Source organism: Neofelis nebulosa, chromosome 1 (assembly GCF_028018385.1).
Source record: "Neofelis nebulosa isolate mNeoNeb1 chromosome 1, mNeoNeb1.pri, whole genome shotgun sequence".
Classification (NCBI taxonomy): Eukaryota; Metazoa; Chordata; class Mammalia; order Carnivora; family Felidae; genus Neofelis; species Neofelis nebulosa.
This window is the reverse complement of record NC_080782.1, coordinates 129,843,808-129,869,846: the sequence shown is the minus strand read 5'-3', so window position 1 is coordinate 129,869,846 and position 26,039 is coordinate 129,843,808. Positions and strand designations below refer to the sequence as shown.

Sequence of the window (26,039 nt, the reverse complement as noted above, 5' to 3'; positions counted from 1 at the left end):
GAATATGGTATTGTCAAACAAAAGATCACAACATGAAGATCACTTAAAAAAAAAAAAAAATCCTGCAGCTCTGAGAAAGACAAGAGAAGAATCCTGAGCAACTAATGGGTCAAGGTTATAAAATCCTACCTACCCCTCCCTCACCTACCTCCAGGACACAGGTGAGGGGAAAAAAAAGTTCTCCCAAGGCCCAGGAGAATAGGCTGGAATAAAAATAGCTTTCCTGAAACTAACAAAAAATAGAAAATGATCAAAGATGTCTACCACACAAAAAACCACTGGAACAACACATTACAGTACACATAAAGTAGGCTATCATCCTGAACGACATTTGGCCCAGCCTAAAGTCTTGGGAGAGGGGGTGTCTGTATTCCTAGGATGGGAAGAAAGCTAACATTCAGCTTAAGTGTCTAAACAGAAATGGTGTAGTAATGCTGCAGTACCTTCCCACAAAACCAGGAAGGAAATCAGAGATGAGCCCTGTGGGGCACCAGCTCATGGCTTCCCTTTGAGCTACTGCCTTAGGGTTACTAGGGCTCTGGTGTCCTAGAAGCACCATCATTCACCACCACCACCCCCCACCCCCGACCATTTACTCGCCAGTTGAGACCTTTACCTGACCACTACCCAGTCCTGAGCCTGTCCTGAGAGCCAGAAGGGGCAAGCACAGAAACCCACCCACTCCAAGATTGACAGGACACTGTTAAAAGTCATGTCTGACTTTCCTCTAAGCTTGGTGGTGGGAAAATAACTTGGGACTTGAGTTTCGAGAAACATCTGAATTTCTTCCCGATGCCTCAGAGACTGCGATATAGGCCCATTCCCGGTGCACGTTTGGTTAAGAGTTACCGTGCCACCTCCGAATGAAATTCTGTCTATGTTTGGCCCAGAGAACGTCGACGAATGTTTGTATCTCGGGGACCCATCGAGTATAATTCCCGGTGCACAAGCTTGCAACAAATTTAGGAAGGGAACCGACCAAAGCTACTGGCGCTGTTTTCCACTCGCGGGAAACCTCGGAGGAAGCGACACCTAGAGGAGAGCGGAGGAGAGCTGCGGGAGCGCGATTCATCATCGTCGGCGACAGTTATGTGGAGCGGGGTCGTCCGGAGCGCGCAGGGGGACTGACTAGCCGAGCGAGATACAGACCTAGCAGGGTCCGACTCTGCGGGGCCCCGGGAACTTCAGCACACGGGCGCGCTGCACGGGCTGCTCGCCACGTCCCGGGCGCTGTGAGAAATCCTGCTGCTTCCAGCGGGGTTCTGCCCTTGCCGGAGTGGCGGGCGCCGAAGTCCTCAGGTGGCAGGCCGCGGGCGAGTGAGCCGGCGAAGCCGGTTGGTCAGCTCAGGGGGCCCGGAAGGCTCGCGCTGCGCTCGGCCGCCAACTCAGGGCGACAGGCGCCCAAAGCGCAGCGCTCTGTCTGTGTCGCCTAGGTGCCCCCAAACTTGAAATGGGTCTCCTTTGCTGGCGCAGAGAGGGGCGGAGATCATCCACCGCACAAGCTCTCTCAGAATCAAGCTCTCTGCCCGAATGTCCCCCAAACAAACTGCTCCCTAGTGACTCCCCAGAAGGGAACGGCAGCCGCTCTCTCTAAACAGAGACCAGCCGGGCAGATCCCGGGCAGCGGGCTTCGCGGAAGGGGCTGTGTCCGGGTCCCTGCTCCTCAGCCTCCGCGGAGCCCCAACGTGCAGACGCGGCGGACCTCGGGGGAGCGACCGCCAGGCGGGGCGCAGCGGGCCCTCCGGGCTGCAGCGCGGACGCGCAAGTTTCCCCGCAAAGCTGGAGGGAGGAGGCAGCGAGGACGCCCGCTCCGCACCCCAGCCCGGGCCAAGGGCACAGAGCCGAGCGGAGGGGCTGCGTTCGCCTCGCTCGCCGAGGCGGCTCGGGGGCCGAAGCCCGAGAGCGGCGCCTGCGGGGTCTCGGAGCCCGCGCGGACTGCGGGCTCGGCGCGAGCTATTCTGCTCCGCGCGCCGGCCGGGTCACTCCGGTGCCTACTGCAGACCCGGGCCAGCAGCCTCGGCGTTCGAGCCTTTCTTTCCCCCGAGTCCTGGCCGGGGCCGGGTAGCCCTACCGAGCCAGAGTCCCGTGGTCCCGTGCCCGCCGCCCACCGGCCGGGCAAACTTGGCTCTCTCGGCGCGGATGGTGAGGACAAGCAAGCGCCCGCGCCGGGCCCTGCAGGAAGACGCGGAGCCGCGGGCGCCGGGACCCCAGAGGGGCGCAGTGGGACCGGATGGTGGCGGCGGCGGCTTGGCACCCTCCCCGCGCCCGCGTACCTGAGGTGGCCGGGGCCGAAGGAAGACAAGGTGTCCGAAGGCGGACGGGCGCGATCCGCGGCGGCGGTGGCGGCGACCGGGCCCCGCGTCCTTCGGTCGGTGTCTCCGGCTGTCGGCGGGTCCCGGGCGCGCTGGAGGCTGTCTCGGCTCCAGCTCTGTGAGCCGCCGCTGTCGTACCACCGCCGCCGCGGCTGCCCTATTTCTGCCGCCGGGACCGGAGCCCGTGACGTCACCCTCCGGGCCCCGCCTGCCCAATCGCCGCCACCTGTGCGCGACTCGCCCGCCCGCTGCTCAGACCCGAGCGGGGCCAGGGGCAGGTGCGCAGAGCAGCCGGGCGCGCACGCGGGGCGCGAGGACTCCCAGCGCTCCAGGGCGATCTCTGCACCCGCGGGGGGAGGGTGTGCGCTTCCGCCCCAGGCTCAAGCGCACCAGGCTCTCGTAAAGCCGGCAGGCTACAACCCCCTCCCACTCCCCAACACACCCCCTTCTTCCTCTCCTCCGGCTCCTTCCTGGACCGAGTTCCCCAGCCTGTGCTCTCAAGATGCACAACTGGTCTTAATCAGCCGCCATAGCTGTGGAACCCAGGAGGGCCAGTACACCTTACCTGTTTACGTGTCCCCAGAGGCAAAGTCAAGTGACACTACCCTCCCCTCATCCCCCAGCCAACAACCTGAGAAACAGCAAAGTTTTTATTTCTCTCTTCTGTATCTGCTCTCTCCCAGCAGGATCATCTTACAAAATCCTGGGCATACAGGGGCAGTCCCAGGTGATGTTGACTTAGCCCGTCCAAGCTGCCATGAGAGGGTCCCCTATTCTCCCTTAGAAGGAGACGTTTTTGCTGCCCTGACCTCATCCCCACGCCTAAACCTTTCCGAATCCCTATTCAACTTCCAGAGCTTTTGGAGACCCCAACCCAGCTGTCATGTGCTTTCATTAATTGACCTAGAGATCAGTCTTGGTGCCCAAATAAACTGTAAACGTCTTTGTAGCAACTAGCATCCCTCTCCCCCACCAATTGTCTGTCTGTAGCCCAAGTCTGGCATCAATTTGTGCGTGAGACCCTAGCCAGGCCAGACTGGTGATGAGCAGGAGTCTTTCAGAGGGACTGCCTCCTGCTCAGGCTGGGTGGGCACCAGATAACTTGGTGGTATAGTGGAACAGTGCCTTGTCTGTGCCCCTGTGACCTCTTCTGGCCTGGAGAAGGGGACAGAGGAGATTTTCTTAAGGTTAGTAAAACGTCAAGAGAAGAAGAAAAAGAAAACACTGACATGGAGGAGAAGGTATTACATTTGTTCTTTCCTTCAACACATATTTACTGGGCCCCTGCTATGTACCAGGCCCCGTGCTATGTTCTGGGGAGACATCAGTGAATGAGCCAGCCTGGTCCCTGCCCTCACACACGCTTTGGTCTGGGATCTGGCTCTCCCTCCTACACGGCCAGGCTGTAACCCAGGCCAGTCATATCTCTGCCATAGGTGTCAGTTTCCCCATTTGCAAAATGAGGAGTGCTTGAGACCTGGGTGACTTCCAGGTCTCAGTTGCTGTGACTTCCCACGTGGAAACTGTGATTTGGACTCAAAAGGACAAAAGCCATTCCATCCTCAGTGCCCCAGGGCCTTGGCAGGAATGATGCTCTCTCAGATTTGACCATGAGTCTTTGCCAAGGCCACCCATGACTGAACCTCCAAAGCTGGCTTGAGGCCAGATTCTCTGCAGCTGGACTGGGGAAAGGATGGCACTTTCCATCCTGGGAGAAAGAGAAGAAGGACTGGACATGAAAGGAAGCAAGGAAATTTGGAAACGTGCTATGCCTCCCTCTGAAATTTAATTCTAAGTCCGTGGACGAGATGGAGCCCCACAGCTCAGAGACTGGGTTTAGCTCCCCTCCCACACTTTGAGGTGTTTGAAAAAGCAGATTTCTGTTCTCAGCTCTCAGCACAAAGTCCCTGAGTCAGCCTAGTGGCCCTATTACATAACCAAGGCAGGCCTTGGGGTGTGTCTTTTTAATAACTCTGGGTCATATGTAAGACAAGGTCTGTAGATTGACCAAGATCCAAAATAGCTCTGTTTAGTGCAGTGAACATGGACTGGACTTCCAACAGACTTCCTTTGCTTCCCGAGTAAGGGGGGAATGTAGCCGCTACAAACCAGATGTACAGAATGCCCTTTGGAGATAATGCTAACATCTGAAGTGAGCTGTTGTGGCTACTGTGCATAAAATAAGCGTGGAATTAAAGTCACCTTGGAATAAAAAAGGTGAAGTGTGAATGACGAAATAAAACAAGCCTTCAGGGAAGCGGCATCAGATGCCAGTAGACCTTGACACCTCTCTGCATTGCTCTATGCTTTGACCTCTCAGGGCAATTCTTGCTTTAAAAATACTCCCCGGACATGCAAGGGAGGCTAACTCCCACACAAAGCATTTGGAATTGGCCTGAAACCCTGTTTCAGAACTTGCAAGCATAGTGATGATTCTCAGTAGCCAACAGGGATGGTTGGCCAAAAAAACAAAACAAAAAAAACAAACAAACAAAAAAAAAAAACAACAACAACAACAACAAACCAAAAACCAAAAACAAAGTAACAACAACAACAAAAGGTTACATTTTGAATTCATACAATTCAGTAAGTTTGGAAAAGAGAAGTTAAAAGGAAACATGAGTCTAGATTACTACCCCAGCCCCTAGTCTGAGTGATTGGTGAGTGATGTCACAAGGCAGACACACACACGCAACAGAAAGTTACCGATGTATTTTTGCAAGACCAAGAAGTTTAACAATCTGCTATAGATATTTACTTTACCAGTTTTAAAACATTTTCTCTAGCTCTACTCTTACCAAAAACGCAACAAACAATGGGCCTCCTGGAGGTCATTTTGGCTTGCAGCTGCACATCAGACCACCCAGAGGTGACACAGAAGCATGGGATCAGGAAGAAGCAGGGGACCTCCTCCGGACTGTACCACAGTGTTTCCCTGTCACTAGCTATGGGTCAGGTCCCCCTGGGCTGGTCAGACAGTGCCCAGAAACACTATGGGAAGGGAGGTCAAGTGAGAAGGCGGGGAAAGGCAGGGGAAATGGTCTTCCTGCTCTTTCTGTGATTCAACACTTGCTGCCTGTCCAAAAACTGCCTCTCACTGGGTAAGCCTTTCCAGCCCTCATTTCTTCATGTCTCAAGTGGGAGCTGGAGGTGGACGGGGTGGGAGGCGGTCATACTCAATGAACTTCTGAGGCCGTTTCCAACTCTGCAAGTCTATGCCTTATTTCGCTAGGATGTATGGAAGTTAGGGCCACTCTGATCTAAAAAGAGCTGTGATGTTAAGGATTTCTTAAACATTTCTTAAATGATGGTCCTTTTAGTCATCTAGAAATAAAGGGAATGGAGGCAATAAATTAAAAATTCTAGACCTAAAATCACACTCAGAAATAATTGTTAACTTTAGGGGTGCCTGGGTGGCTGAGTCAGTTAAGTGTCTGACTTTGGCTCAGGTCACGATCTTGCGTTGAGCTCTGTGTGGACAGCTCAGAGCTTGGAGCCTGCTTTCATATTCTGTATCTCCCTCTCTCTCTCTGCCCCTCCCCTGCTCATGCTTTGTCTCTCTCTGTCTCTTAAAAATGAATAAACCTTAAAAAATTTTTTAAAAAGGTAAAGAAATAATTGTTAACTTTTGTTTAGGGAGAAAAGTAGACTGCGTGGAAATAACTAAGGTGTTCCTTCAAGAGGTTAAGTGTGATTTGGGAAATTTCTCAAGGCAATGAAGGAGGGATGAGTGGAAATTTTAATTAAGAAGCTGGGATGAATGAAAAGCTACAGTGAGGGGAAGGGAACTATGAATGGTAAAAGTGGAGGGGTTGGAAAATAAGCCCCTTCACGGTGGTGTTAGTCCCAAGACAAACACCGCATCCCCACTCCCAGGGCCCAGGCTGATGATCACAGGGCCTGAGAAAGATCCCAAAATAGGAGGAAATGAAACTCAGCCCCTCATGGAACTCCATGTGCACAGGGAGAATTTGGGTTGAGGAGGCCAGGCCTCCAAGCCACTAAGTACCACATCCTACTGGGGACAGGGGAGAGAGGTGAAGCGGGAAAGAAGATAGGAGGAGAGCAAAGAGAGGGGCCAACCTCCTTTACTCAACCTTACTTATTCAGACTCACAAATATTTGCCATGACCCTGTTTTCCAACTCATCAAAGAATGGTAGATAACATTCCAATCTACAAAAAAAAAAAGATCATTCAGAAAGATGAGTGCCTACCTTATGGACACTCCATTCCTGTGATTATATGCTCCATTCAAACACGTATGCAGTATTGTGGTGGATTAAGGTTAATTTTTGTGAAGAGCACTAAGCCAGACAGGGATCTTTAAGATGGTGCTGGACTTAGCTTACACACCACCCCAAATCTGAGTAGCCACACCGACCTCTCTGCCCCCACCCCCACACCTTCTCTCTGCCCCTACCCCCACCCCCACTTGCCCTGCTTCCTGGCCACAGGGGCCCTATTAACTGGTCTGAGGTGTTCCCACAGCCACAGAGATAGATTCCTCTGCTGTTGCTGCCACTGCCTCAAACCAAATAGCCCCCCTGCACAGGGCACCAACTGACAAGGAGACACTGGCCTGTGCACTGGTCAGGCTGGACCCCTGGGGGTTCTGGCTTCCCCTGAGGCTGCTGTGGGGGTGGGAGCTGCTCCACACAAGCCAAAGGGGTGGGGGAGCTCATGACAGAGGGGAGGACTCAACCAGTGGGAGACAGGGTACAGGAGGAAGCCAGCAGGTACATTCTCCCTTCCTTCCCTGGGTGGTCTGTACTGACATGCACCGTGCCCTGGGTCCTGTCTGAGGACAGCCCCAGAGACCAAGTACTGAGTACTGCTGACAGAGCTGGACCATATCTTCCATATCTGCTCTCTCTTCTTCATTGTTCCTGCTTCCTGAGATTGGACTTCTCCTAAGGTGTAACGCTTTTGCCTCGTGCTCTGTTTTCCAGAGAATGCAGACTAAGAAAGTTGACTGTCTTAGGGGTGTCTGGGTGGCTCAGTCCATTAAGTACGTGACTCTTAGTTTCAACTCAGGTCATGATCGCATGGTTTCATGAGTTTGAGCCCCGCTTCGGATTCTGCACTGACAGTACGTAGCCTGCTTGGGATTCTCTCTCTCTCTCTGTTCCTTCCCCATTCATGCTGTCTCTGTCTCTCTCAAAATAAATAAATAAAAACTTTTTTAAAAATGAGTGGTGACTGTTTTATAGATGGCAGATGAAGAAATTCTGAGGATGAGGAGGCACTTAGAGCAGAGACGTGAAGAAATGAGGGGACAAGATATGACAAGATCTGGTGGGCAGAATATGCAGGCAGACGGCTCAACAGGCATGAAGATCTGGCTGGATGTGACCCAGGCTGACGTGGCTAAACACAGGGACCAGGTGGACAGTTGCAGAAGAAGACGGCAAGGACAAGGGCCAGATCACAAAGGTCCTGAAGGCTCTGATAAACAAGGACTTCACATCTGATTTGACGTGTGATGGGAGTCATTGGGGAGTTTAGGGCAGGAGACAGTCGTAATCTACTGTATGTCATGAACATCCCTCTAGCTGCTGTATGGAGAATTGACTGGGTGGAGGGCAGAGAGACTAGGGGAGTGAAAGCAGCTGTTCAGCTGTTGAGAGGTAAAGCTGTGTTTAGCTCATTATCATCGCTGGCACCACACCAGCACCTTACGTTTATTGATTGCTAACTATGAATTGGGCACTGGGCCTAACCCTTTGTATGTGTTGTATCACCTAATTTTCACAGCTCCATAAGGTCCCCATTTGATAAGTTAAGCTCAGAGAAGTTACACAATTTATCTAAGGCAATTTGTCTGGCAAACGGCAGAGCCAGGATTTGACTCAGAGCCTGCCCTCATAATCGTACGCCATTCTGCATCAGTTACACACAGTGTATACATATGTGGCACCTAATACATATCTCAAAATACATGTCCTATGACTAGGTGCCTAGAGAAGCTTCTTTTCTGAACCTATTGGCATATTTACTTAATAGTCCTCACCTGATCCCTTGTCATATCAAAACCCAACATGTGGTCTTTCTCTCTTCCCTGCCTACAGGATGTCCATTCTGTCCAGCATGTTCTAAGCCAATAATGGGGCTCCCATTCTCTTTGCTAGGAACTGGCTAAGGCGAGACCAGGGGGCCTAGTTCTGGCCAGGGACGGGCGACAGAAAGTCACCATAAAGAGATGCACGGGGAAGAGATGGTGCCTCTTTTCCCTCTTGATACTATCATTAACTACAAGGAACCCCTACACCCATGGTCACCATCTTCCCGAAGAGCAGCCAAGGTGACCCATGAAAGATGGCAGAATAGGGAAAGAGCCAAAGACCTTAATGATGTCACTGAGCCTCTAAAATAACCAATTCTGAAGCTGCCTTAGCTCGGGTTTCTATTTTCCTCATGACTTAAATCAGTTGAGTTTGGAGTTTTTGTTACTTGAAGCAGAAAACATAGCAAATGAGAAAGAAGCCAAAATGTAAACAAAAACCTGATCCGTTATTTGACTGCCTTTACACACACAACATGAAAGATTAACATTGTCATCGTCCCACTTTATTTATCTAAGAACCCCAGGCTAGTCAAAGACTGAAGACTCTGGATTCCAATCCAGTGCTCATATTTAGAGAGTAATTTTCAGTTGTGGAGAACATTTAATTAAGCAGGAACCTCCATTTCCTAATTGCCCTAGATGAAAGGCAGTGGACACATAACAAGTGACATGTGTACAGGATGCTGTAAAGTTGACAAATGCATGCACACATGTCAGTTATCACTGCATAGCCATATGTGACTTGCAAACACTTTTCACTACAACCATCCTTGAAAAAACTTAAACTGGCTTTGCCATTTTTGTGTGATATGTGACAAATGAGTGATTTGAAATTTTAAACAAATTAAGAGTATTGTATTAAATACTGTATTCAAGTTTGTTTTAATGCAATCATTAATAATATTCATAATACACAATCATTACAAAAAAACCCTTCACTTTATATCATTTAATGACGGGTGGACAATGTTTAATTTTTATTAAATCATAAAAGAGAAGACATAATTTTCTGATAAATATGCTAAAAAATGATATGTCATATCTGGTTTGGGGACTGAATGTATACTAAAAAGTACTTTGGGGTTTTACTCCATAATACAGCATCAAGTATAGGCAGAAACTGGTTTCCAAGAATTGGATGTATGAAATTCTGGTATTTCATGCTTAAAAAAACTATGGTTTTATTTTTACAATTTCCATGTTTTGTTTATAAATGACAGGAGGGGAAAGATTTCAGGCCGCTATTTGCAAGCACTCTGCAAATAGCACATTGTGGGTGTGGATAGAGCCTTTGTTCTCAATAAATGAAAAGCTAAATTGGACATAATTGTCACTCTATTTTCTCTCCTTAACACTGTTTTTGAAGTACCAAAGACATCTTGATGTTCCGTAGAAGAGTTTTTATCAGATGAATGTGATTTACAGATTGGCGAAGGTGATTCTGAAGTAAGATTGTAGTCTTCCCATTTTTTGCTCTTAATTATCTTGTATTTCATCATCAGGTTCCTTATGTTTCTAGTCTTTAAACACAATCTATTATGAGCGTAAATCAAACATATGTCTAAGAAGAAAAACAATTTGAAATATAAGAGTCTCAACCATTCTTGCAGTCAGTGCTGTTCAGCCAAGAAATAGACCGAGTGATGGAGCCATGACTGTCCTCATTTAAACTCTACCTAACCACTGTGTGTGCTCACTTGTTATACACTGACAAGCTCGCTGTCTTTTCTTACAAATGTAAAAGAAAATTAAATAATGTATCACTTACTGATTTTTAATTAAACCTTTCATTTTGAAATAATTACAGATTCCCATACAGTTGTAAGAAAAAGCAGTCATCAAAAACAGAGTAAATACTGTTTACCCAGTGTCCTCCTATTTTTTTGTTTTTTACATCTTGTAAAACTACAGTGTAATAGCACAACCAGAATATTGACATTGATATAGTCCAAGTACAGAATCTTTCATTCACCACAAGGATCCCTCCTATGGCCCTTTTACAGCCACCATGTGTCTTCCTTCCCTCTGCCCCTCCCTCCTCATCCCTAACCCCTAGTGATCGCGAAACTGTCCTCATTTCTATAATGTTGTCGTCTCAAGAATACTATATTGGGGGAATGATACAACATGCAGTCTTTGGATATTGGCTTTTTTCACTCAGCATAATGACCTCAAGGTTTGTTCAAGTTGTTTCCCCTATCAGTAGTTTATCCCTTTCTGTTACAGAGTAGTATTTCACAGTATGGAAGTACATCTGTTTAATCACCTGGGTTATGTCCATTTGAGGCTATATACAAATAAAGTTCCTGTAAACATTTCTATACAGGTTTTTTATGAATATAATTTTTCATTTCTCTAGGATAAATACCCACGAGGGCAACTGCTGGTTTGTATGATGGTCACATGTTTAGTTTTTACAGAAATAGTCAAACTACTTTTCAGGGTACCTGTACCATTTTACATTCCCACCAACAATGCATAAGCAATTGTGTTTTTCTGCATTCTTGCCTGCATTTGCTGGTGTTACTTTTTTTTATTTTTAGTAATTCCGATAGGTGTGTAGTAATATCTCATTGTGATTTTAATTTGCATTTCCCTAATGGCTAATGATGTTGAACATCTTTTTACATGCTTATTTGTTATGTGTATAGTCTCTTAGGTGAAATGTCTCTTTGTGTCTCTTGGCCATTACCTAATTTGATTGCTTGGGGTTTCTTTTTTGTATGTTTGTTTTTCTTCTGTTGAGTTTTGAGAGTTCTTTATACCTTCTAGATACTAGTTTTTTGTGGATATGTGGTTTGCAACTATTTTCTTTCAGTCTACTACTTGTCATCCTCTTAATAGGATATCTTCTAGAACAAAAGTTTTTAATTTTGATATAGTCAAATTTATCTATTTTTCCTTTTATAGATCTTACTTTAAGATCTATATCTAAAGATATCTAAGGGTATCAAATCTAAACCCATGATCCCAGGTATTTTTTGAAATAAAAGCTTAACAGTTTTATATTTTACCTTTAAGTCTGTCACCTCTTTTGAGCGAATTCTTGTATGAGGTCTGAGACTTAAGGTTCACTTTTGTTTTTTCCTTAGAATGTTCAATTGCCCTGCATCCTTTCTGAAAAGGCTATCTTTTCTCCATTGAATTGCTTTGTTCCTTTGTCAAAACTCAGTTTGGCAGGAACTGCAAAGGTCCTAAAAACCAGAACAGTCTTTAAAAAGAAGAGAAAAATGAAGGACTCACACCTCCTGATTTCAAAACTCACCACAAAACTACAATAATCAAAACAGTGTGGTACCGGCATAAGGATAGACATATAGACCAATGGAATAGAACTGAGATTCCAGAAACATGCCTCTATCACCAATTGATTTTCAAAATGGAGCCATAACTATTCAACACAAAAAGAATTGTCTCTTGAACAAGTAACACCAGATCAACTGCATACCCACATGTAAAATAATTAATTTGGACCCCTATCTCACACCATTTATAAAAATTAACTCAAAACTGATCAAAAACCTAAATATAAGAAATAAAACTATAAACTCTTAGAAGAAAACACATGGGTAAACTTTCTTGACCTTGGCTTTGGCGATGGATTTTTAGATATGACCCCAAAGCATGAGCAACAACAAAAAATAAATAAATAGGATTTTATCAAAAATTGACATTTTTATGCATTCAATGCAAGAACATTATCAAGAAAATGGAAAGGCAACTTACAGAATGGGAGACAATACTTGCAAATCATGTATCTGATAAGTGATTAATATACTGAATATATAAATAACTCTTACAACTCAACAACAAAAACACAAACAACCCAATTAAAAAGTAGACAATTAAAAGAGACAAAGTACTTGAATAGATACTTCTCCAGACAAGATACTACAAATGTCCCAAAAGCACATGAAAAGATGCTCAATAGCTCAATATTCTTAGTCATTACGGAAATTCAAATCACAACCATAATGAAATACCACTTTATACCCACTAGGATGGCTATAAAAGTTTGTTGTCTTTTTTTAAAGGAGAGGGGTGCCTGGGTGGCTCAGTTGGTTGAGCATCTGACTTCCATTCAGGTCATGATCTCACAGTTTGTGAGTTCAAGCCCCACATCGGGTCTCGCTACTGTCAGCACAAAGCTTATTTCAGATCCTCTGTCTCCCTCTCTCTCCGTCCCTCCTCCTCTTGTTCTCTCTCTCTGTCTCTGTCTCTCTCTGTCTCTCTCTCCCTAAAAAATAAACAAATGTTTAAAAAAAATAAAAGGAGAATAACCAGTTTTGGCAAGGACACGGCTAATTGAAAACCTTGTACACTGCTGGTGGAAATGCAAAAAGGTTTAGATGCTGTGAAGACCAGTGTAGTCATTCGTCAAAAAGTTAAACATTGAATGACTATATGACCCCAAATTTCCACTCCTAGTTATATACTCCAAAAAAGTGAAAACAGGCTCTCAAAGAAAGACTTGCATATAAATGTTTATAGCAGCACTATTGACAAGAGTCAGAAGTTAGAAACAACACATATCTCCATCAATGGATGGGGGGATAAAAAATTTGTGGCAAATACATACAACTGAATATTATTCAGCCATAAAGAGGAATGAAGTATTGATACACGTTAAAACATGGATAAACCTTACAAATAATATGTTAAGTGAAAGCAGCCAAATGCAAAAGATCACACATTGTGTGATTCCATTTATATAAAATACTAAGAATAGGTAACTCACAGAAAGAAAAACTATTAATGGTTATGGGGTTTTATTTGGGAATGATGAAAATGTTTGGAATTAGATAAAGGTGGTATTTGCATAACACTGTGAATATACTAAATGCCACTTATTTGTTCATTTTTAAATGGTTAATTTTATGTTATATGAATTTCACCTCAATAAAATACAATAAAATAATCAAGCATATTTTCTGAGTCTATTTCTAGGTTCTCCATTCTATTCTATTGATTTATGTGTCAAATCCTCTACCAATATTTTATACTCTTGGTCACAATAGCTATGAAAGTCTTAAAATTAAGTATTTGTATTGGATAATTGGATAATGAACTTGTATATACCTACAAAAATACCTGCCTGGATTTTGATAGGAACTGTGTCAAATCTGCCTTTCAACGTGGAGAGAATTGACATCTTTACTATGCTGAGCATGCCTCTCCATTTATTTAGATCTGCTTTTATTTCTTTCAGCTCTGATTTCTTTTCTGAGCACTTTGTAGTCTTCTATTTCTTGTTTTGTTTTGTTTTTGAGAGAGAGAGAGAACAAGCAAGTGAGGGAGAGGCAGAGGGAGAAAGAGAATCCTAAGTATGCTCCATGCCTTCATGGAGCCCATGGAGGCTTGATCTCATGACTGTGAGATCATGACCTGAGCTGAAATCAAGAGTTGGACACTTAACTGGCTGAGCCACCCAGGTGCCCCCCCCTTTTTGGAATTATAAATGGTACTGTATTTTTAATTTTGGTGTTCATGTGGTAATTTTAGGTATATAGAAATACTATTGAGTTTGGTATGTTATCTTGTATCCTATAATTTTTCTGAACTCACTTATTATTTCTGTGAATTTTTTTGTACATGACTTGGAATTCTTTATGTAGATAATCATGTCACCTTCAAATAGGGCCATCTTATTTATGATATATTTGTCTCTTATTTCCTTTTCCTGCCTTATTGCATGGGATAAAACTTCTGGCACTGTTGTTGAATAGGAGTAGTGACAGCAGACATCCTTGTCTTATTCCTGATCTTAGAGAGAAAGTGTTCATTTTTTTGTTATTGTGTGTAAGGTTAACAGTAGATATTTTGTAGGTGATCTTTATCAAGTTCAAGAGGTTCCTCTGTATTCCAATTTTTTAAAGGTTTTTATTATGAATACATTGAATTTTGTCAAACTCTTTTTCTGAATTCATGGTTTGATCATGTGATTTTTCTTCTTTAGCCTGTTACTATGGTAGATTACATCAATTTTTTAAAAAATACTGAACTAGTTTCACATCTCTGTAATAAACCCTGCTTGGTCATGGTATATAATCCTTTTCATACTTTGCTGAGCTTTCTGTTAATACTTTGTTAATGATTTTTGTGTCTATACTTATGAGGAAATTTGATCTTTAGTTTTCTTTCTTTTTTTTGTAGTGTTTCTGTCTGGTTTCGGTATCAGGGTAACATTATAAAATGAGTTAATATATGTTCCCTTCTCTTCTATTTTCTGGAAGAGATTGCATAGATTTGGTGGTAATTTGGGGTGAGTTGTAATAGTTTGTGTTTTTGACAAAATGGTCCATTTCCTCCAAGCTGTAAAATTTAGTCATGTAGCATTGTTTAGGGTATGCAGTGATATCCCTTATTTTATTCCAAACATTCGTAATTTGTGTTTTCTCCGTTTGTTTCCTTCTCAGCTTTGATAAAGACTTGTCAATTTTATTAATTGATCTTTTCAAAAAGCCATCTCTTTGTTTCATTGATTATTCTCTATTGGTTTCTCTTTTCAGTTTCTATTGTTACTTTTATTATTTACTTCCCTTTGTTTCCTTTGTGTTTATTTTACTCTTCTTTTTCTGAGTTCTCAAGGTATAAACTTAGATTATTTTTTAATGTTTATTTGCTTATTTTGGGGGAGAGAGGGAGAGGGAGAGGGAGAGGGAGAGAGAGAGAGAGAGAGGAAGAGGGAGAGGCAGAGAGAAAGGGAGAGAGAGAATTCCAAGCAGGCTTCACACTCTCAGCATGGAGCCCAATGCAGGGTTTGATCCCACAAACCATGATATCATGACCCGACCTAAAATCAAGAGTTGGACACTTAACTGACTGAATCACCCAGGTGTTCCTAAACTTATATTACTTCAGACTCTTTCTCTTTTCTAATGTATGGATTTAGTACTATAAATTTCTTTCTCACCACTGCTTTGTGTCCCACAAATTTTGATATGCTGTTTTTTTCATTCAGTTTAATATATATTTTTACTTCCCTGAGAGTTCCCCTGTGACCATGGTTTTTTACGAATATGTTATTTTGTTTCCAAGTGTTGAAAATTTTCCTGTTAACTTTCTGTAATGGATTTCTAGTATGATTCCACTGTGGTTGCAGAACACACAAGGCGTGATTTAAATTCTTTTAAATGTGCTGAGGTCTGTTTTTGGCCCAGGATATGGTCTACCTTAGTTCATGTTCTTGAAAAGAATGTGTATTCTGTTATTGTTGGGAAGAGTGTCCTATAAATGTTGATTAGATTCTCTTGGTTGATGGTGCTGCTGAGTTTTCTATACCCTTGCTGATTTTCTATCTAATTATTCTATCATTTGTTGAGAGAGGGGCATTGAAATCTCCAACTATAATTGTGAAGTTGTCTGTTTTCCTTTCTGTTCTCTCAGTTTCTGTTTCACATATTTTGCACCTCTGTGGTTTGGTGCATACACATTCAGGATTGCTATGTGTTCTTGGTGAACTGAACCTGTTATCATTATATGATGACTCTCTCAGATTTTCTTTGCTCTGAAATCTATATTATCTGCTATTAACATAACCAGTCTGACTTTCTTTCAATAATGTTTGCATCCTTTTACATTCAACCTCCCTATATCATTATATTTGAAGCGAGTTTCTTAAAGATGGCATATAGTAGATCATTTTTTAATCTACTCTGAGAATATCTGTTTTATAATTGGTATATTTAGACTATTGAAATTTAATTGATAAGTTAATGTTTAAGCCTATCATTTTATTTTTTGTGGTGTATTCCATTTTCCATTTCCCTTTTTTTTTCCTGCCTTCTTGTGAGGAACACATATTTTTAAAGTTCCATTTTGATTTATCTGTGTTTCGGAGTATATCTCTTTATACAGATTTTTAGTGGTTGCTATATTACATCATCTATACATAATCTATATAGTTTATTGGTTTAGCAATTTTATCAGTTCAAGTACAGGAACTTTCCTTTACATCTCTTTACATTCTCATTCATAATTGTTTTAAATATTTTCTCTACATACACTTAGAACTACATCAGACACTGTAACAATCTTTGCTTCAAACATGAAAAATAAGTTAGAAAATTTGAGAAGGAAAATCTGTTGTATGTACCCACATTTTTGCTCACATGTTCTTTCCTCCTTCTTGATATTTCAAGATTACTTTTTTATTAATTGTTTACCTTTTAGAAAACTTTCTTTAGATTTTTTTTTTAATTTTTTTTCAACGTTTTTTATTTATTTTTGGGACAGAGAGAGACAGAGCATGAACGGGGAAGGGGCAGAGAGAGAGGGAGACACACAGAATTGGAAACAGGCTCCAGGCTCCGAGCCATCAGCCCAGAGCCTGACGCGGGGCTCAAACTCACAGACCGCGAGATCGTGACCTGGCTGAAGTCGGACGCTTAACCGACTGCGCCACCCAGGCGCCCCTCTTTAGATTTTTTAAGAGTAGTTCCACTGGAGGCAAAGTTTCTTTGCCTTTTCCTGAGATATTTTTCCTTTTCCTGAGAATGTCTTCATTATCTCTTCATTCCTGAAAGGATATTTTCTCTGGTTATAGGATTCTGGGTCAACAGGTTTCTTTCACTGGTCCAAAATGTTGTGCCACTTCCTTCTGGCCTCTTTTTTTTGTTTTGTTTTGTTTTTTAATTTTTTTTTAACGTTTATTTATTTTTGAGACAGAGAGAGACACAGCATGAATGGGGGAGGGGCAGAGAGAGAGAGAGGGAGACACAGAATCGGAAGCAGGCTCCAGGCCCTGAGCCATCAGCCCAGAGCCCGACGCGGGACTCAAACTCGTGGACGGCGAGATTGTGACCTGAGCTGAAGTCGGACGCTTAACCGACTGAGCCACCCAGGCGCCCCCTGGCCTCTTAAACCTCTGATAGGAAATCCTCTGTCATTCATATTGTTTTGACATATAAAGTATAATTTTTCTTGCTGTTTTTAAGATTTTTTGTTTTTAGTTTTCAGAAGTTTGACTATGATGATGTGTCTTGGTATGCATTTTTTTTTGGATTTATCATCTTTGTCGTTGCTAACCTTTTTGAATCTATAAATTAACTCTTTTACTCCATTTGGGATGTTTTCCATCATTATTTCTTTGGGCATTCTTTTTTTAAGCCTTGACCACTTTCTGCTCTCCTTCCAGGACTCTGATAATACAAATGTTAGAGTTTTTTTTCATAGTCCCACAGTTTCCTGAGACTCTGTTAACTTCAGTCTATTTTCTGTATATTGTTTAGATGGAGGATTCCATTGTTCTGTCTTCATCATTTCTTCTGTCCACTCCATTATGTGCTGAGCCCATCCATTAAAATTTTTATTTCAGTTATTATATTTTTCAGTTTTAACATTTTCATTTGGTTCTTCTTTGTATCTTCTACCCATTTGTTGAGGTTTTTTGTTTCTCCTTGTTTCAAGTATGTTCATAATTGCTCACTGAAATGTTATCATGATTGTTTTAAAATCTTTTTAGATAATTCTAATATTTCCATTATGACAGTATCGGCATCTGTGATTTTTTTCACTGTTTGAGGTCTTCCTGGTTCTTTGTATGGTTAATGATTTTGGAATGAAACCTGTATATTTTGGATGTTATGTTTTGACACTGTGCATCTTATTTGTTTTCACCCTTATTGAAGTATAACTGACAAACAGAATATTCTATTTCTTAAAGTACAATGTGATTATTTGACATAGGTAAACTTCGTGAAGTGACTACCATAGTCAGGTTAATCAACACTCCTCAATCTTACTGAAATTTATTTTAGCTGGCTTCTTCTGACATTGGTCCAGTAAAAGAAGGGGGAGTGGTGTCATAGATGTCAAGTGGGTGTAGAAGTCCAGGCTCCCTATTCAGCTTCCACCAACACCTTAGCGGAGGAGGACTCCTTATTGCTGATGAGGAGGGGTGGCAATTCCACTTCCCACTTAGGCTTCCCTGGCAGAGAGGGAATGGAGTGCCACATTACTGCCCACCCATGCTTACTACTGACATCATGGGGTGAGGAGAGGTGGAAAGAGTGTGACCTTGTCACCAAGGGAGAGACAGAGGTGGAAAGTCCTGACTCCACTAGACCTCCTCTGACACCATCTCAGCAAGAAAGGAGTTCCTTGTTCCTGCCAGGTAGAGTGGAAGCCCAGACTCCCTACTTAGCCTTCTCTGACACCATTCTGGTAGGGGAACTGTGGCACCTTATCAAAATCTGGGTTCCCCTACTTACACTTTATTGGTGTGAACAGGGATGGGGTGGGGCTAATAGGCTTTTTTCTATGGTACTTGCCTGGAGTAGAATGTTTAGTGTCTAAAAGTTTTCTGTTTTGTTAGGCTGTCTCCTTTCCTGGTTCTATGCTATAGAGAGCTGGCTTTTGTTGGGGCTTTTCAGTCATACCTGCTGGCATTTCCAGGTTGTTGGCTTCTTCAGTTCCAAGTCTGGGACACATGAGGCAAAAAGAAAACCCAGAGAACTCACCACTGTGATGTTCCTTCAGTCCTGGAGTACTATGCATCTGCCTTCTTCTCTTCACCTTCCAGAGTCTGCTTATGTTTGTTTCATATATATCGTCCAAGGTTATTAAGTTGTGCTTAGAGGAAAGAGTAGAGAAAAAAATCTGTCTTCTCTATCTTCCCAGAAGTGGAAATCCACTCATTGTTTTGAATTAATAATTTTGAATTGTTATGGATCCTCTGGAATACCAGCAGTCAAGAGGTATTGACACAGATGATATTGGCTGAGATTAGTGATATGTCAGACATGTTATTAAGAAAATAATTGTACAGTGGTGTCCTCATGTCCTGTCCCTCTACATTTTTTGTCTGTCTTTCTGCAGAGAGGGCCTTCATATTCTATAGCAAGCAGCCTGAAAATAGATTTCCCGCAGGCCAAATGGATTATAGACGATTGTCTTCTTCACCAAGAACTTAGGTTTTTATAATTTTTTTTAATTTTTATTTATTTTTGAGAGAGAGAGACAGAGCATGATCAGGGGAGGGACAGAGACAGAGAAGAAGACACGGAATCTGAAACAGGCTCCAGGCTCTGAGCTGTCAGCACAGAGCCCAATGTGGGGCTTGAACTCAGGAACAGCAAGATCATGACCTAGGCCAAAGTCAGACTCTTAACCAACTGAGCCACCCAGGCACCCCAAGAACTTAGCGTTTTATATATATATATATATATATACACACACACACACACATGAATATACATGGTTTATATATAATCAATATGTAATATACATTACATATATTGCCTCTACTTGGTATTTTATTGATCCATTTTATTCTTTTAAAAAAAAAACATAGGAAGGAGATCATGGACATCTTACTGCCATCCCATGTGTTCTTTAGGTCAAAGTTGGAGTGGAAAGCAGCTCCCTGCTATTTCACATATGAAGGTAGTTAAGAAGTAAGAATGCATTGGTTTTAGGAGGCCTCAATGATAAGTCGTAGGCATGATGTACTCTGAGGATCAGAATTCTGCAAGGGGATGAAATAACTAAAACTCAACAGGACTCCTACGGTCAGAGAGGACAAGATGATCTCTAGAGAGTACTGTGTTTGTATGCTTGATAATGGTGATTTTTAAGTGAAATAATCCAACTGTTTCCACAACAAATCTGGAAAAGACACATCCCCATTGTTCATACATGGAAACGTGTGGATTTGGAATTCTACCAGCTCCTTAAAATTTCCTTGACTCCTCCCTCCTAAATTTGCAAAACCAGTGAAATTACCACCATTCCTTCTTCCCCCAACAAAATCCAAGGGAGTACAATTTAAGTTACATGGAGAGAGAAGAAAAAGCCCTACTGTGGGCATGAATGACCGTGTGTGAGGGTAGGAGGCAGTAAACTCCTGCAGTCCAGTGCCAGCTCTTAGTGCATGGCACCATGTGGGCAGGGCCTCCCTCTTGTCCACCACTGAGTCCCCAGGACCCACATTAGCACTTGGCTCATCACAGTTCCTCAATAAATAAGTGTTGAATGAATGAATGAATGAATGAATGAATGAATAAACAACTTAGACTGTTGGTACAAACGACCACTTTATAGAAGATATTTACTGAGTCCTGGTGATATGCAAGATAAGATTCAGACCCTAAGACTCAGAAGCCCCAGAACAGAAACCCAAGCTCAAATTGCTTACCCAGTAAAACATCAGGGGAACGCTCAGCAGCCTGAGCACTCCATGAATGGGACAGGCCATAAGCGTTGTGGGAGTTCAAAAGATATGCCTTGGCCCTAAGTGGTCAGGAAGGCGAGGCTGTGGGCTCCTCAAGGGCACAGACAAAGTCTTAACATTTCTAAACTCCCAATGTCCAGTACAGGGTCTGGTTCAAAGCAATCACTCAGTAAAGGCTTACTGAATGGCAAAAGAATGAAACCACCTGGCTCTTCTACTGGCAAGCTATGCAACCTGAGACAAGGCATCTAACTACGCTGTGCCTCAGTTTCCTTTTCTACAGAACAAGAACAATAAGAGAACCTACCATTTAGGATTGCTCTGAGAATTAAATAAATTCATATATGTATTCATTTAGTGCAAAGCAAGCACTATGTAAGTATTGGCTGCTACCACTATTATTATTACTATGCAGAAATGAATGGACAGTCTTGAATAGGATCTTGGAGAGGATGGTGATAGATGGACTATGGGGAGACTGGAACCAGCAAAAGCAAATGTGCAAAAACAGGAATAAAAATTTCTGTTATTTATTGAATACCAACTGAATACCAGCACTTAATTCCCTTAACAGCTGCATGAGGAAAATACTGTAATTATCCAGAAACTGAGGCTTAGAGAGAGGCTAAGCGACTTGCTCACAGTTGCACAGCTGGTAATGAGTACAGCTGGATCTACTGTTCAGCTGGAATGGAAGCGTGAGTAGAAAGACAGCAAAAAGCAAAGGCTAGAAGATGGATAGCAGCTGGAGTGTGGCAGGGGAGTTTGGGCTTTATGCTATAGAAGAGCAGCAGTGACAAGATGAAAGCCAGCCCTTGGAAGATGGCCCCATTAATGATGTGACAGGTCAGAATGGACTTGACGTCTTACCTCCTCCAGCTACAAGCTCGTTTCTCGATTCTCTGTCCCATGCCTGCACTGGCCCCAAACAGTCTTTCGATCCTCATTACTCCTCTGAAACTGCTCTTGTACGGTCATGCACAACCTCCAAGTGGCCACATCTAGGGGAAAATTCTCCATCCTCATCTTACCTGACTTGCTTATTCACTCAACAATGTTCTTTTGTGAGCAGCTGCTAGGGGCCAGGTCCTACTTCAGGGGCTGGAGATCAAGCATAGAATAGAACATAATAAGGTCCCTGTGCACATGAACTTGCAGTCCAGTGATCAGCCTATCGCTTCCTGTGTTAGCAATGTTTCCTCCACCCACCTTCTGAGATATCACTCTCCCTGGGCTTCTTTCTCCCTGGTACCCTGGTCATTCCTGCTCAGTCTGCTATGCTGGTTCCTGTTATATCTCCTTCCTCTAAATGTTGACAAACTCTGGCTCCTAGATCTGGGATCTCTTCTCTGTCTTCACCCACTATGTTGTCGTAGAGTGCTTTCACTCCATGGCCTTCATCCCCTGGTATGAGATGAAAGCTCAGACTTGTGTCTCCAGCCCAGACTTCTCTCCTGAGCTGCAGCATCCAACCTCCCTGAGCATCTCCTCCTGAAGAGCTAACAGGCATCTCGGACTTAGGGGGTTCAAGCCTGAATTCCTGGCCTGGCTACCCCCAAAGCTGCACCACATAATATTTTTCAGATCAGCTGGTGAAGAGAAGCTCTATCCTTCCAGTGGCTCAGTCCAAGCCCTAATGCCATCCTCGCTCTTCCCTTCCCTCACATCTCAATCCAATCTACCGGCCAATCTTCTCAGCTCCTCTTCCCCCAAACCAGACAGCTTGTCACTGCATTTGCAGCCATGCCCCCATTGTTGCCAGCCACCATCAACGCAGCTGCATCACTGAGCTCCTGCTCCATCCACCCACCCAGGACTATTCTCATAACAGAATTCAGAGTTGTCCTCTCCAACATCAGTTGGACTATGTCATTCCCCTTCCTCACCCCTCTCCTGGAGACTTCTAATTTCACCCCAAGGAAAATCCCAAGTCCTCACAAGGGTCTATAAGACCCTCCACAATGAAGCTTTACATTGCTCTGACTTGTGCCCTCCTCTCTCCCCCTTCCATACTCTGTTATAGCCACACTGGCCTCATGGTGATTCCTACAGGCTCCAGACCCCTCCTGCCTGAGAATGCTCTTCCCTCAGACACCCACTGAGTTAACTCCCTTCTCTGCAAAGCTCTGCAACTCCACAAGGCCTTTCCTGACAAGCCTACTTAAAACCTCCACTCCTCCCCGTCCTACTATGGCCTGTCTCCTTTCCCTACTTTATTCTTTTCCCATGATACTTATTTTCTTCCAACCATCTCTATAGTTTGCTTTTGTTGATCTCTTCCCACTGGAATATAAGCTCCATTAAAGCTGGACTTTTATATATTTAGTTGATTACTGTGTCCTCAATCCTGACATGAGTGTGGCAATAGATCCATAAGTATATATTGATTGGATAATTTAATACATGAATGAGGACATTCAGATTCAGAGAGGGGAGGGTCTGTGGATAGCCCATCAGGTTCTCCCCAACCCTAAGTGAACAGAAAAGATGCATGAAGCTCATAGGGTAACCCTGGAGGACACTGGAAGGTCGTAACAACCCTAGCCCCTTCCGTGAGAGGGGCCCTCACCCTGTCCTCAGAGCCTGCCTTGCTTCCAAAGCAAACTCAGAGCTCTAAGGCAAGTTGGAGAGTTCCAGGCAGGGCAGGATCTCTTGGAGAAAAAGGGGAGGGCCTCTTAAGGGCAGGGAAGGGCAATGCACAGGAGGAGCCCACATGGAATGGAGCTTGCAGCCAGGCCTTTCTTAGGGGGAGTTCCTTCTCCCTCTACACTACCTCTCACAGCTCAGCCTCAGGTGGGCCCACAACAAGGGGAACACACAAGCTTTCATCTACTGTCTCTGTGCTACCAGTCCAGGACCGAGCCGGGTGGGAGACAAACGGCCATCCCCAGCCACAGTTATTTCCGAGAAATGCAGAAGGATCAGCACCAGGTACAGGGACATTCCCCAGCCCCATTCTCCTTGCCCAGACTCTGTGAACCAGTGTAAAGAGTAGAACTGACTTTTTCGAAGAAGAAGGACTCTGCACTGGTTCTGATTAACATTAAAATGCAAGCCCCATTCACATCCACCACAGGTACGTTAAGCAAACACAAAAGTGACAACAGGCACGGAACAATGACAGAGGAGCCTATGGTTTTCACGGTGACAAGGTGCGCCTTGCCCACATGCCATCGTTAAGGCTTTTCACTCTGATGATGCGTGAAATTATCCACCCTGACGGAGCGGCGCCTACTTTCATGCCAACTAGCAACATGGCATCCTTTCATTATCCCCTTGGTCACAAACCCACCTGGAGGGGTGTGATTAATGCGAATCTCATAAAACCTGGGGGAACAGGCCATCCCTGGTGCCCTATAAGAGTGAAATTGCCATTCATAGCGGCATAAATCACCATGTGTCAATCCCTGCTTCCTCACTGTCACACCTTGGTGAGCCACCCCATGGTCTCCAAGATGTGACACGGTTTCTAGGACAGCAGAATCTGCTGCTCTCAGGGACACCTTATACCTAACTTCAAAGCAAGGTCAGAGTTTAGCTATGATTATCCCAGCACCCTCCTGGCTCTGGGACTTCCTAACAGGGCACAGAAAGGAGTGGGGTGTTTACAACAGAGGAAATGCTAAACGTGGAGAGCAATGGCCTGACTCATTTCACAGCTGTAGTCTTTTCTGATTTGTTCGTAATTTTCTACACTACTGCTTCCAATTTGATACTGTCTGGACCGAGGATGACAATAAGAATGGGATAACAGATGATGAGCTCAAAATATGGAGAATGATATAGTCACCCTGCACGTATGTACAATCAATATGTCACTTGCAAGAAGGAGCCATTGGCCGCTGGGCAAAGTTGGGAATGTAAAATGTCACAGAATTCAAGATGCATTTCTTATGTACTTAGGAGCCGTCACCTTAGCTGCCTTGCTGCTCTGGAAGGGAAACGGGCTTAATGTTTCATAATCAGTTACCGTAGACAAATGAATTAAAAGTCCACAAAGAGTGCTGGAAGGACTCTTCCAAGTGACTCCTTGTGCTTTGCATGGCAGAGGTGCTCTGTACTATGTGGTACCTGTTGTGCACTGCACAACTCCATGGGCACAATTTCCCTAGAGAACAGTGTGAAAAAGCACCTCCTGAAGCCATGGGATCATTACTGTACAACCATAAGCAGCAACCCTGTGGTCTTTGAGCAACTTGGAGTCAATATTCCTAAGAGCTTATGGGAGCATCACAGAGATGGATCACAAAGACCCCACACACAGTGCTCTTTTTGACAGACTGGAAAATCCATGCATAGACCTATGAATTGCTAGTACAGTTAACTTTCCGTTACCAGCCTTAGGAGGGCAAGGGGCCACTCCATTTATTCAAAATATTCTGGTTATAATAACTAACAATTACAATAATATCTAATTTCTACTCTATAAAAATATGCATGTTTTAATCATTTTATTATTTGATTATCATTAAAACCCCCCAAACTTGACAACTCCTCTAAATATGACCTGTGTTGAAAGCCACTTCAATAAGCTTTTAGGAAGACATTGTTATACAATATATCAAAAAATAAGATTTTAAATATCCTGTGACCGGGGCTTCTAAACCTGAGAATTAACCCTATAAAAATAAGTCAAAGTATAAAAATACATTTGTGTGTGTGTGTGTGTGTGTGTGCGTGTGTGTAGGTACACACATATATACAAAGACGTTTATTGTAGTATGGCTTTTAATTTTTAAATTTTTAGAATTTTATTTATTTTTGAGAGAGACAGAGCATAAGTGGGGGAGGGGCGAGAGAAAGGGAGACCCAGAATCGGAAGCCGGCTCCAGGCTCTGACCTGTCAGCACACAGTACCATGCAGGGGTCAAACCCACAGACCGTGAGATCGTGGCTTGAGCTGAAGTCGGACGCTAAACTGACTGAGCCACCCAGGTGTCCCTGGCTTTTAATTTTCAATAGCAAGATAAAGGAAATTATTTGAATGTATGTTAAGGGGTTTGCTGAATGAATTATAGTATATGCATAAAATGAAATACCATGAAGTATTTAAAATCATGCACGACAGCTACGAGTACTTGTAGAAGTCTCTCTCTCTCTCTCTCTCTCTCTCTCTCTCTCTCTCTCTCTCTCTCTGCATTCACAGCTGCTTCCCATCCTTCTAATGTTTGGGGAATTAACTGTGTTAGGATACCCTCTCCCCAGGATAGTAGCCAGAAGTCCCACCTCCCAGCCTCCTTTGCAGCCAGGACTCAGGTATGTATGTAACCTGTTCTGCCAATGAGCTGCAACACACAACAGTTCAAGAAGGAAATGCGGAAGCAGGCTCAGAGATGGGCAGCATTTTACTAGTGAGGAGCATGGTGGAGCTTGCCTGCCTTAGAACCTGTAAGGCTGAGTTTCTGACACATAAGTAGTATCAGGGCTAGCGGCAGGGATGATTCCAGCTAGGATGCAGTCCCAGGAGGGCCAACTGCAGCACCTAGGGC

General features: G+C 43.7%; 1 protein-coding gene across 6 annotated transcripts in view; it reads right to left on the bottom strand.

Moving 5' to 3' along the window:
• The window catches only part of FSTL4 (follistatin like 4), a 584,589-nt gene that overhangs the window by 406,077 nt on the left and 152,473 nt on the right, over positions 1-26,039 (bottom strand). The window contains exon 1 of one of the 6 annotated variants that reach the window (XM_058736397.1): positions 2,274-2,537. The exons of 2 other annotated variants lie outside the window; for them this stretch is intronic. The gene's annotated coding sequence lies outside the window, so the exon portion shown is untranslated. Of the gene's footprint in view, positions 1-1,149; positions 1,266-2,273; positions 2,538-26,039 lie in introns of those variants that run through there. 3 more of the 6 variants (XM_058736357.1, XM_058736392.1, XM_058736375.1) reach the window with 3 other exon arrangements.